A 10,081-nucleotide genomic window follows, 5' to 3' on the forward strand; every position below is an offset into this window, starting at 1 on the left:
GTCTATTTACCAGCCCTACCCAAAAATAAATTCTGTGTGTGTGTGTGTGTGTGTGTGTGTGTGTGTGTGTGTGTGTGTGTGTGTGTGTGTGTGTGTGTGTGTGTGTGTGTGTGTGTGTTGTGTGTCGATAGCGGAGATACCTAATGTAAATGATATGTCATACCCAGTGATTCACGATGATGTAAACAGGGCTAACGATAACGCTGAATTGTTGTGTACTATATGTATTGATAACAGATTGGTTGTCATTAATAACCTCATGTATGCTGACAAACATTTTCCTGGTGATAAAACATATCGGAGACGCGGCACCTGGGTTTCGGAGGTGGATACATGTGTGGCGTCACCGTCTCTGATAGACTATATGAGTGATTTTTCTGTGTTAAAGGCGGGGTGACCTCCTTCCGATCATGCCCCCATTACAGTAACAGTTACGTGTTCAGGCGTAGATTTGGACAGTCTCATGACGAGGGCGGGGTCGCTAGGGGATCACGCAGCCCTTCATGGAAATGCTGGCAAGACTTGTTTAATGACAAAGTCACTCAGATTTAACAGAATCAAAAAAGAAGCATTTGTGAATAATATTATGCAAAGAGTACCTAATGAAGATTATGTAAATGTTGAAGCTTTTGAGAAGCGCATCACTGACGCTTTATACTCGTGTGCGGAGGACAATGTAGGCAGGGTAGACAGAGCAGTAGAGATAGGTTGTGACAATCTTGGTAGGTGGGAGAGGCTGCTGGATGACGCTGATGACAAGAGTGTGGAGAGCAATTGATTGGAAAGGAGACTTTAACATGGACAGACCTGATGAAATCTTGTGCCCCAGTGATGCGGATTTTAAATTCCATTTTGAGTCTGTGCTGAACAGAGAGGATGTGAACAATGAGGTTGTAGATGAGGTGACAACTGATGTCACTATCCCCGTACTGGATGAGCCCATCTCGCCCGCACAGGTGCACCAACAAGTAAAGAAAATAAAGCCTGATAAAGCGTGTGGGCCAGACGGGCTCCCCCCGGGTGTGTTGACTCTACTCCCAGCGCAGTGGATACTTGCTATTACAACGTTATTTAACAATGTGTTTTTCTCTGGTTTGTATCCTAGCTCATGGAAGAGGGCAAAAATGTTCACTATTTTTAAGAAGGGAAACAGAGGAGACCCTAATAATTATAGGGGAATCAGTGTCATAAATTGCATAGCTAAACTATATGACATGGTGTTATGTGAGCGGTTAGGAAGATGGTTTAGTCCTTTCAGGGAACAGGCAGGAGCGCAAAAGAACTGCGGTTGTACGGAACATATGGTTACTTTGCGCCTCCTTATTGATACTGCAAAGAGAAAGAAACTAAAATTTTTTGTAACATTTATAGATTTTTCTAAAGCGTATGATTTAGTTCCGAGACGAAAGTTGTTTTCAGTTCTAAAAGAGGTTAGGTTGTGGCGTGGTGATGCTAGCAGCAATAGCAGCGATGTACCGGGTAACGGAGAGTATTGTGGGCGCTGCCGTCATGACTGCTACAGTAGGTGTTAGGCAAGGATCTCCGACCTCATGCCTCTTATTTGTACTCTTTGTCAATGAACTGATAAAGGTAATGAAGGAGAAATGTCACCCAGAAGGATTCCTACAATGTTTACACATCCTAGTCATGATGGACGATACTGTGTTGCTTTCAACAAGCAGAGATAGCATGATACGGAAACTAGAGATAACATACCAATACTGTCAAGATTATGGGATGATGATTAACAGTAGTAAGACTAAATTTTTTGTGATAAATGGCGAGGATGGGGACGCGGAGCCGATCTACGTGGGGGACATGGTTATTGAGCAATGTTCTAGTTACGTGTACTTAGGGACACCCTTCACGAATGATGGCTCCGTGTCCTCAGCCGTTCAGCTGCATGCAAAAAACAAGCTATGTCATGTTTTGAAATATGTGTCTTTTGTAAATAAGAATAACGGTGTCCCGTTTATTGTAAAAAGGAGAGTGTTTGATGCAGCCTTGATCTCATCCCTAATGTACGGTTGTGAGTCATGGGTTGGTGGTGACGTTAAACCCGTCATTAAACTTTACAACTGGGCATTGAAACAAATGTTGGGAGTGAGAAGGTCGACATCCAACCTTGTATGCTATGCTGAGGCGGGCTATCCGACACCTCAGGACTTTATTAAGTGGTCCCAACACAAGTTTTTTCATAGAATGTGGTTAGAGAGATCTGTTATGCATGACGATCCGCTGTCACTTGCCATCAGAATTACCACTGACGCAAGGACGCACACAGGGAAAATTGTTAAGGAGTTCATTCAGAATGAAGTCTCCGGCAAATCTTCCTTAATTGTTAATGTTCGCAATATGATTACAGACTCAGTTGCATCTAGGTGTCGTGTTTATAGAGAAATTAATCCTGACTTTGTATTACATGACATATATAAAACAAAACACTTGGTCAGCGAGTCACATCGTATGTCATTCACAAGATTCCGTGTGTGTGGCCATAGCTTGGCGGTGGAGACTGGTAGGTGGAACAGGAGGGGGCGTGGTAGTCTTCCCATTGAGGAGAGATTATGTATCTGTGGTCTTATTCAAACAGAGAGACATGTGGTAGAGGTGTCCCCTTTAACAGAGGATATCAGAGAACAATATAATTTTAGGAGAATGGCGGATCTTTTCGGAGAAGCTTTTACTCTTGAAAAAACATGCAAAGTCATTCATGATATCTTAATGGTGTATCATTAACGTTTGTCAGCTGATTCATCATTTGTTTTGTTATTGTAATTGCTTAGATACCGGTAAGTCTTTTGGCTGTATTTTGATGAATTATTCTGTGGACTATGGCTGTTTAGTATTGTGAATTTGTTATAATCTTTTGTACAAATTATATGCATATATGTTTTTGTGATTGTGTATATGAGAATATATTGTAAGCTGTGGTCAATAAACTATCTATCTATCTATCTATCTGTGTGTGTGTGTGTGTGTGTGTGTGTGTGTGTGTGTGTGTGTGTTTCTGTCTGTCTGTCAGTTCACTACTCGTCAAAGAACCTCTGCATGAGAAGACATGCTTTTAAAGTTAGGGCACAAATGCAATGTGCTCTGTAGTCATCTACACTAATAATAATGCCACGCTTCGTCTCCCCTTTGTGTCTCCTTGCCTTGTATCTGTCTGTCTTCTGCCTGTCTGTCTCTCTGTCTTCCTGTCCTTCTATTGCAAACCGCAAACTTCTCAACCGTCCACAACGTCCTAGATTTTTTTTTTTTTTTTTTTTTTTTTTATGTGTCCGACTGTGGGCATAGGCTTCTCAGCCTGCTATCAAGGCCCAGCAGTTCTCCTACATACCATACACCTCTACATGTCACCACTTCGGCGCTAACACCCACCGTCCATATTGAATACATGCTAGGGCTGTCTCATACAGGACTGGTGTATTGGTATTAGCGGGGGTATTTTTACGACATGTCGGGGGGTCTTCTGGTAGATCAGTAAAGCCTGATTTAATGAAATTCAAATCCTTAAACTGTTCCCTGCCCCAGCCAGGATAGATTATCATTGTAACACGTAGTATATTATTTTTTCATTGTAAATGGCCCAAATTTTCGTCCTTTTGCAGCTTACTTCACATGGATCATTGGAAGAGACGGACAACGCTACGGCTTCCTTTCCATACCACTTTTTTGTGACTTACGTTTTCTAGCATTAATCTATTGCTACAACTCAGCATTCAGGTTGGAGGGATGGAAAATTTGAGCCAAGTTAGAGTAAAACGAGTACAGAATTATAGTCGTGGCGCACGCCTCTGAGGTTGATATATGAGACGCATGTGATTCGTGTATAATATGTTCGTGTATAATAATATTCGTGTATAATATATTCGTGCTTATTATATTGATTCGTGCATAATATGATACGAAATCGGTCGCGCTTTTGAATGGTAAGTTGCCAGGGTACGATAATGACAACCTCAGGGTCGTGAGCCGCGAGTATAGAAAAAGTCAAACAGCATACCTTTGGAAGGTGCAGCGGGAACAAGGCGAGATCACAGGCAGGAGGACAATGGCGAGAAAATGCAGCAAAATCTATCCACCAGCTTATGAAGTGACGCCAACAACTCTCGTGCCTCACAGTCGATTCAAACGCCAGTCCACTTTATCAATAAACACCTGTGATTCTAGAGTATTGTAACAGAAAATCAAATAATCGTGTAGACGTGATGTGCTGATGCACTCTCTCCACGGAGTCTATCTCTGACCTACTGTTTATTATTTGCTCATCACAATGCTTCGAAATTGATGAACCTCTCGCTCGGACATGACGGCTGACTGGACCTTTATCTTTGTCTTGTACCCCTGACCTTTTACTGAATGCTATAAAAAAAAAAAATTACTTCATCCTAACCTAACTCAAAGTCTAATGACAGAGATGATCTGCTCGCTTGACTTCCCCGCGCACGTTTTGTGACGCAACAGATTAAGTCGGGGTGGGCTTCCTATTCAGAGAAAGCAGTAAAATGGATGGGTAACTGCGAACAATTAGTCACTGTCCGCTGACTCTTCCTGCTTGGATTCCAGCGACAACGTTCCCGAGTTCGTAAGGGTTTGTTTAAAATAGTAAATTCAAAATCTGTATAAAGAAATAAGATAATCTGCTGACTTTTCCTTATAATCTTGCTAACAGACAGGCTGGCAGTCAGGGAGGCAGAAAAGGCAGACAGGCAGGCGGTCAGGTAGACAGACTGATAGATAGATATATAAACCTGGCCAAACACATAGCTTCATCGGTCTTTCTCGGTTGACTGTAATAACATCCACTAGTAGCAGAAACAACGATTTTTTTTTTTTTCTGGCCGCTTTTCTGATTACATATTTTGTTTTCAGCCATACTCGTACCAGATCACGTCAGTTAACAATGATGTGCGTATCTGAGGATTAATAAAGCTTTAGTTTCACTCAGTATATGAGAAAAAAAGGCAGTGAAATATCAACAGTACCCCCATTAGTCTAATACCACAGCCTTCTCCCATTCGCCTCTGTCTACGTTTTTTCCTTTAACCATTCTTTTCCCCAAATGGAGAGTTGTGGCAGACTCCTGTATTCCATAAACTAGCATGTTATTCGTTCTACGTACAGATTATTATGCAAAAATTATGCACGTCAATGGCCTCGAGAATTTAGGTACAGAGATCTTGAACTGATGTAGGGGCTGAGAGCCCTCTATCTTGACTGCTTTTGGGCTGGGAGTTTTCTGTTAGTTAATATTAAAAAAAAAAAAAAAAAAAAAAAAGTAATTACACAAGATACCAGTTATTTTTTTGATGACATGCTCAGGTTAGGAGAGAAACTCAGACATAATTGTATTTCACGTTTATTTGTATCAACATCTACACTTCGTGGCTTTGGAAAGACAATGTTAGGTCGTTTCGAAGACTGGTGAGTAGAGAGGGACTGGCGGGGATGTGTGGTGGTGTGGGGCGGGATATGGTGACACACTGCAGTAAAGAAATGCCACATAGCTCTCTGTTGGCTGCTCCTGTTACTGGCCGTTCGTTACCCCTGCGAAAGAAACAATATCTTAGTTAACCTTCACTGCCACAGATCTTTGTTATGTTAAATAAAATCGTCTTGAGATAGTAAGAATGAAATGAAAATGTGACCAATGATTCGTTGGGTTAATAATCAAATCAACCAGTCTTCTGTGTCATATTCTACTGCATGTGACTTTGGAGACTTTGTGGACGTATGGCTGTGTGGAAGTGCAGCTATGTGCATGTGTGTGTGTGTGTGTGTGTGTGTGTGTGTGTGTGTGTGTGTGTGTGTGTGTGTGTGTGTGTGTGTGTGTGTGTGTCAGAGAGAGAAAAAATTACATTTCCACATACGCAAATGCGTGCGTGCATTAATATTTCCGAACATCACTGAGTCCATTCATCTGTGTGTGTGTGTGTGTGTGTGTGTGTGTAGTAACGAAAAACGGATGTAGTTTGCAAGCTGTTGTTTGTCAGTCCTACGAGTATTCTACCTATCCCACCCCCAGGTTGCACGTAGTAAATGACACCCGGACCTATTGGACGTTTCACCCTGGGGCATAAATCTTAACCCTGCTGGAGTGGTGGGCTCAGGTGCCGCGTGACATCACTAGACCTTGGGGTAGGGCAGGGAGGAGTACGGTAGGGTAGTGTAGGGTTGGGTAGGGTGGAGTACTGTAGGGTAGGGTAGGGTAATGTATGGTAGGGTAGGGTAGGGTAGGGTAGGGTAGGGTAGGGTAGTGTAGGGTAGGGTAGTGCAGGGTAGGGTAGGGTAGAGTAGGGTAGGGTAGTGTAGGGTAGGGTAGTGTAGTGTAGGGTAGGGTAGTGTAGTGTAGGGTAGGGTAGGGTAGGGTAGGGTAGGGTAGGGCAGGGTAGGGTAGGGTAGGGCAGGGTAGGGTAGTGTAGGGCAGGGTAGGGTAGGGTAGGGTAGGGTAGGGCAGGGTAGGGTAGGGCAGGGCAGGGTAGGGCAGGGCAGGGTAGGGTAGGGCAGGGTAGGGTAGGGCAGGGCAGGGCAGGGTAGGGTAGTCAGTAAAGGTAGATTAGCTTTGGTCTGGTAGATTTAGGTAAGCTTACAGTTAGATAAATAGATAGATAGACGTGGATGATATTTTGATTATGAACTCTGATACACACAGGTCTTTTGGCGTCTCTCTCTCTCTCTCTCTCTCTCTCCCTTGACACACGCCTTCATCCCGTAAGGGGTGGCCACAAACAAATCACCTCCATGTCGACCTGACCACGGCCATTTCACTGCCCTCCCCCCAACGTACACCCGCCCTCTCTCATATGCCTTTATACTCCACCCCTCCGTCTCATCCTCGGTCTCCCCCTCCCTCTCCCCTCCTCCACCTCACCCACATCACTCTCCTTGTTAATCTCACATCCATTAGGTAAGCATCACCGGTGTGTGTGTGTGTGTGTGTGTGTGTGTGTGTGTGTGTGTGTGTGTGTGTGTGTGTGTGTGTGTGTGAGAGAGAGAGAGAGAGAGAGAGAGAGAGAGAGAGGGAATTTATGTATACGAGTGTATGAAAGGGGACTTTGAATGTGTGTGTGTGTGTGTGTGTGTGTGTGTGTGTGTGTTAGAGTGACGTGTGGCAGTGTAAGTTGCCTATCTATCTATCTATCATTCTATCCACCCATCCATCCATCTATCTGTCTATCTATCTATCTGTCCATTTATCTATCCACTCATCCCTCCATCCATCTATCTATGTATCCTTCTACCTATCAATCTGTCATCCATCTATCCATCCATCGATCCATCTATCAATCTATCATCCATCCATCCATTCATCCATCTATCTATTCACCCATCCCTTCATCCATCTACTGAATCTCTTTATCCATCTACCTATCAATCTATCCATTCATCTATCCATCCATCTGTCTATCTGTCTATCTATCTATCTATCTAATCTAACAGGCGAAACGTAACTTAGCTTTTAACGCAGGTAAGTGATGGCTGACTGGCTTACTGACTGGCTGGCTGACTGGCTTTCCTCATGGCTTGCTGTGGAATTCCTTCAGAGTTCCGTACGTCTATCTGTCGACAAAAAAAAGAAAAAATCATCATCATCATCATCATCATGACCATTATCATCATCATCATCATCATCATCATCATGACCATTATCATCATCATCATTATTATGATGATGATGATGATGATGATGATGGTAGTGAAGCATGTATAAGAATTAATGGGCATCTAAGTGAATGATTCACGATCGGTGCGGGCGTGCGACAAGGTTGTGTGATGTCCCTATGGTTGTTCAATATATATATGGATGGGGTGATGAGAGAAGTAAAAACACGAGTAATGGAGAGAGGGATGGCGTTGGTAATGAATGGTGATGGATGGAATATCTCAAATTTGTTGTATGCTGATGATGCAGTACTGCTTGCAAGTACCGGACAAGAACTTGGTAGGTTAGTGCAGAGTTTTGCTGATGTCTGTGAGCGTCGTGCCTTGAGAGTAAATGTAGAAAAAAGTAAAGTGATGGTTAATGAGAGAGAAGGTGACTCCCAGTGTGATGTTACAGTGAATGGAGAGAGACTGGAGTTGATGAGAGAGTTCAAATACCTGGGTACAGTGATAGAAAAAAGAGGAAAATGTGCAAAAGAAGTGGAAAGTAGAGTGACACAAGGAAGGAAAGTAGCTGGTGCAATGAAGGCCTTGATAAGAAACAGAGGCTTGAGGGTTGCAGCTGCACGAGGCTTACATGAAGGAGTGTGTGAGACTATGGTGTGACATGAAAATGAAAAGTCAAGAGTGAAAGCAGTGGAGATGGGACTGCTGAGGAACGTATGTGGGGTACAGAGAGTGGATAGGATACGAAGTAATGTGATTCGTGAAAGATGTGGAGTGAGGAAATCTGTGGACACCAGATTTATCACAGTTCCTTAGGTATGGTGCAATACCACACTGAATGCAGTATTCCACCTTTGTCTCTTCTTGTTTGTTGTTTTTTTGCTATGTCTGAATCTGGAAACACTGAAATGAATTGCTCAGCATCATCATTTGTACTTGCAAAAGAATAATTGGAGCTGACAACCATCAAAGCTTCAATAGCTTCTACTTCGAGAATCAAGGTCCAAATGAAATGGAGGAATTGAAGAAGGGAAGGGCAGGAGGAAGTGGTTCATACAAGGAGGGTGGAAAGGTTACAAGAGGATGGAAAAAGGCAGAATATAAGAGAGAAGTAGAGGAGCGATTGGGTAAATATGGACTGTAGCAGATGAGGGACGTGGAAGGTGTGTGCAAGATATTCACAGAAGAAATCTGTGCAGCATGTGAGGTGGTGTGTGGGGTGAAGAGAAGTTTCAAGCATAGGCTAGATAAGCATATGACTAATAAGGGGTGGGTATAGAAAAAAGGAAATCTTATAACCAATACTTATTCACAATTTTTCCTTTTCAGGTTACACTATGATAGTCTCTATTCTCCTTTCATACTTTCCTGTAAAATATCCACGCCAGTTTTTCTATACGGCGTGGTGTTCTTTCTGACTTTTTCCTGCCGGCTTCGGCTGGAGGGTTTGGAGGGCGGGGGAGAACCTTCGTCTTTGCTATCCTTATCTCATTCTAGTAGTTCAGTTACTCTTCTAGGAGCTGCCTAGCATGGGCCAACCGGCCTACTGTAGTTGTCCTCTCTTCTTATGTTCTTAAATATTCCTAAATGATATGCCTGGAATCCTACTGGACCCAGGTTCTAATCCCGGCTGGGGCAAGGAACAGTTTAAGGATTTGAATTTCTTAAAAAGCAGACTTTTCTGATCTACCAGAAGACCCACCGACATGTCATAAAAGTACCCCTGCTAATACCAGAACACCAGTGTTGTATGAGACAGCCCTAGCATGTATTCAATATAGATGGTAGGTGTTAGCTCCGAAGTGGTGACATGTGTAGGAGCATTACTGGGCCCCAAGGAGGACTACTGGGACTTGGGAATAGGCCCTGAAGCCTTTGCCCAGAGTCGGACATGAAAAAAAAAAATGTATATTCCTATCCCAATAATGTTATGGTTATCAGCTGTATTTTGACGTCATTGCGGTAAAATAATAGTTTCAGCCAACCCCAGAGTAACGAGAGTCCGAGTTAGCTGCATGGGCTGCGTCTTCGTTATTGTTGTGGGAGTGGGTTGCCCCTTCCTGGGCAAGAGTTTCTATTCCGTTAAGGGGGGAGTCAGTTGATATTTCTCCTTCATTTCCTTCTTCAGTGTAGGAGGTTGGGGGTGGTCTTGAGGAAGGTTCTGGGGAATTTGAGGTTTCATTAGGTGGGGGGAAAGGCAGGTTTATTGTTGTTTCTGGAATGACTGCTCTGATTATTTTTTCCGAGGGGGGGTTAGGGGGGAGTTTCACTACTGGAAGTCCGTTTAGTATGCAACTTTGTTCAAGTATCTTGTTGAAGCATCCTGGGGTTGCTAGTTCATGCATGTGTGCGTTTAAGATCAGAACCATGTAGTCTGAAAACTTGTTGGTGGGTGTAGTGTTTTGAAGGGCTTCTGTTGGGAGGTTTGGGGAGTTTTTTGTTGCTTGGGCGAAACTTGTTCCTGGGCGGA

The sequence above is a fragment of the Coenobita brevimanus genome, chromosome 65, assembly GCF_032717465.1.
Source record: "Coenobita brevimanus isolate Jiangsu-jjx chromosome 65, ASM3271746v2, whole genome shotgun sequence".
NCBI lineage: Eukaryota > Metazoa > Arthropoda > Malacostraca > Decapoda > Coenobitidae > Coenobita > Coenobita brevimanus.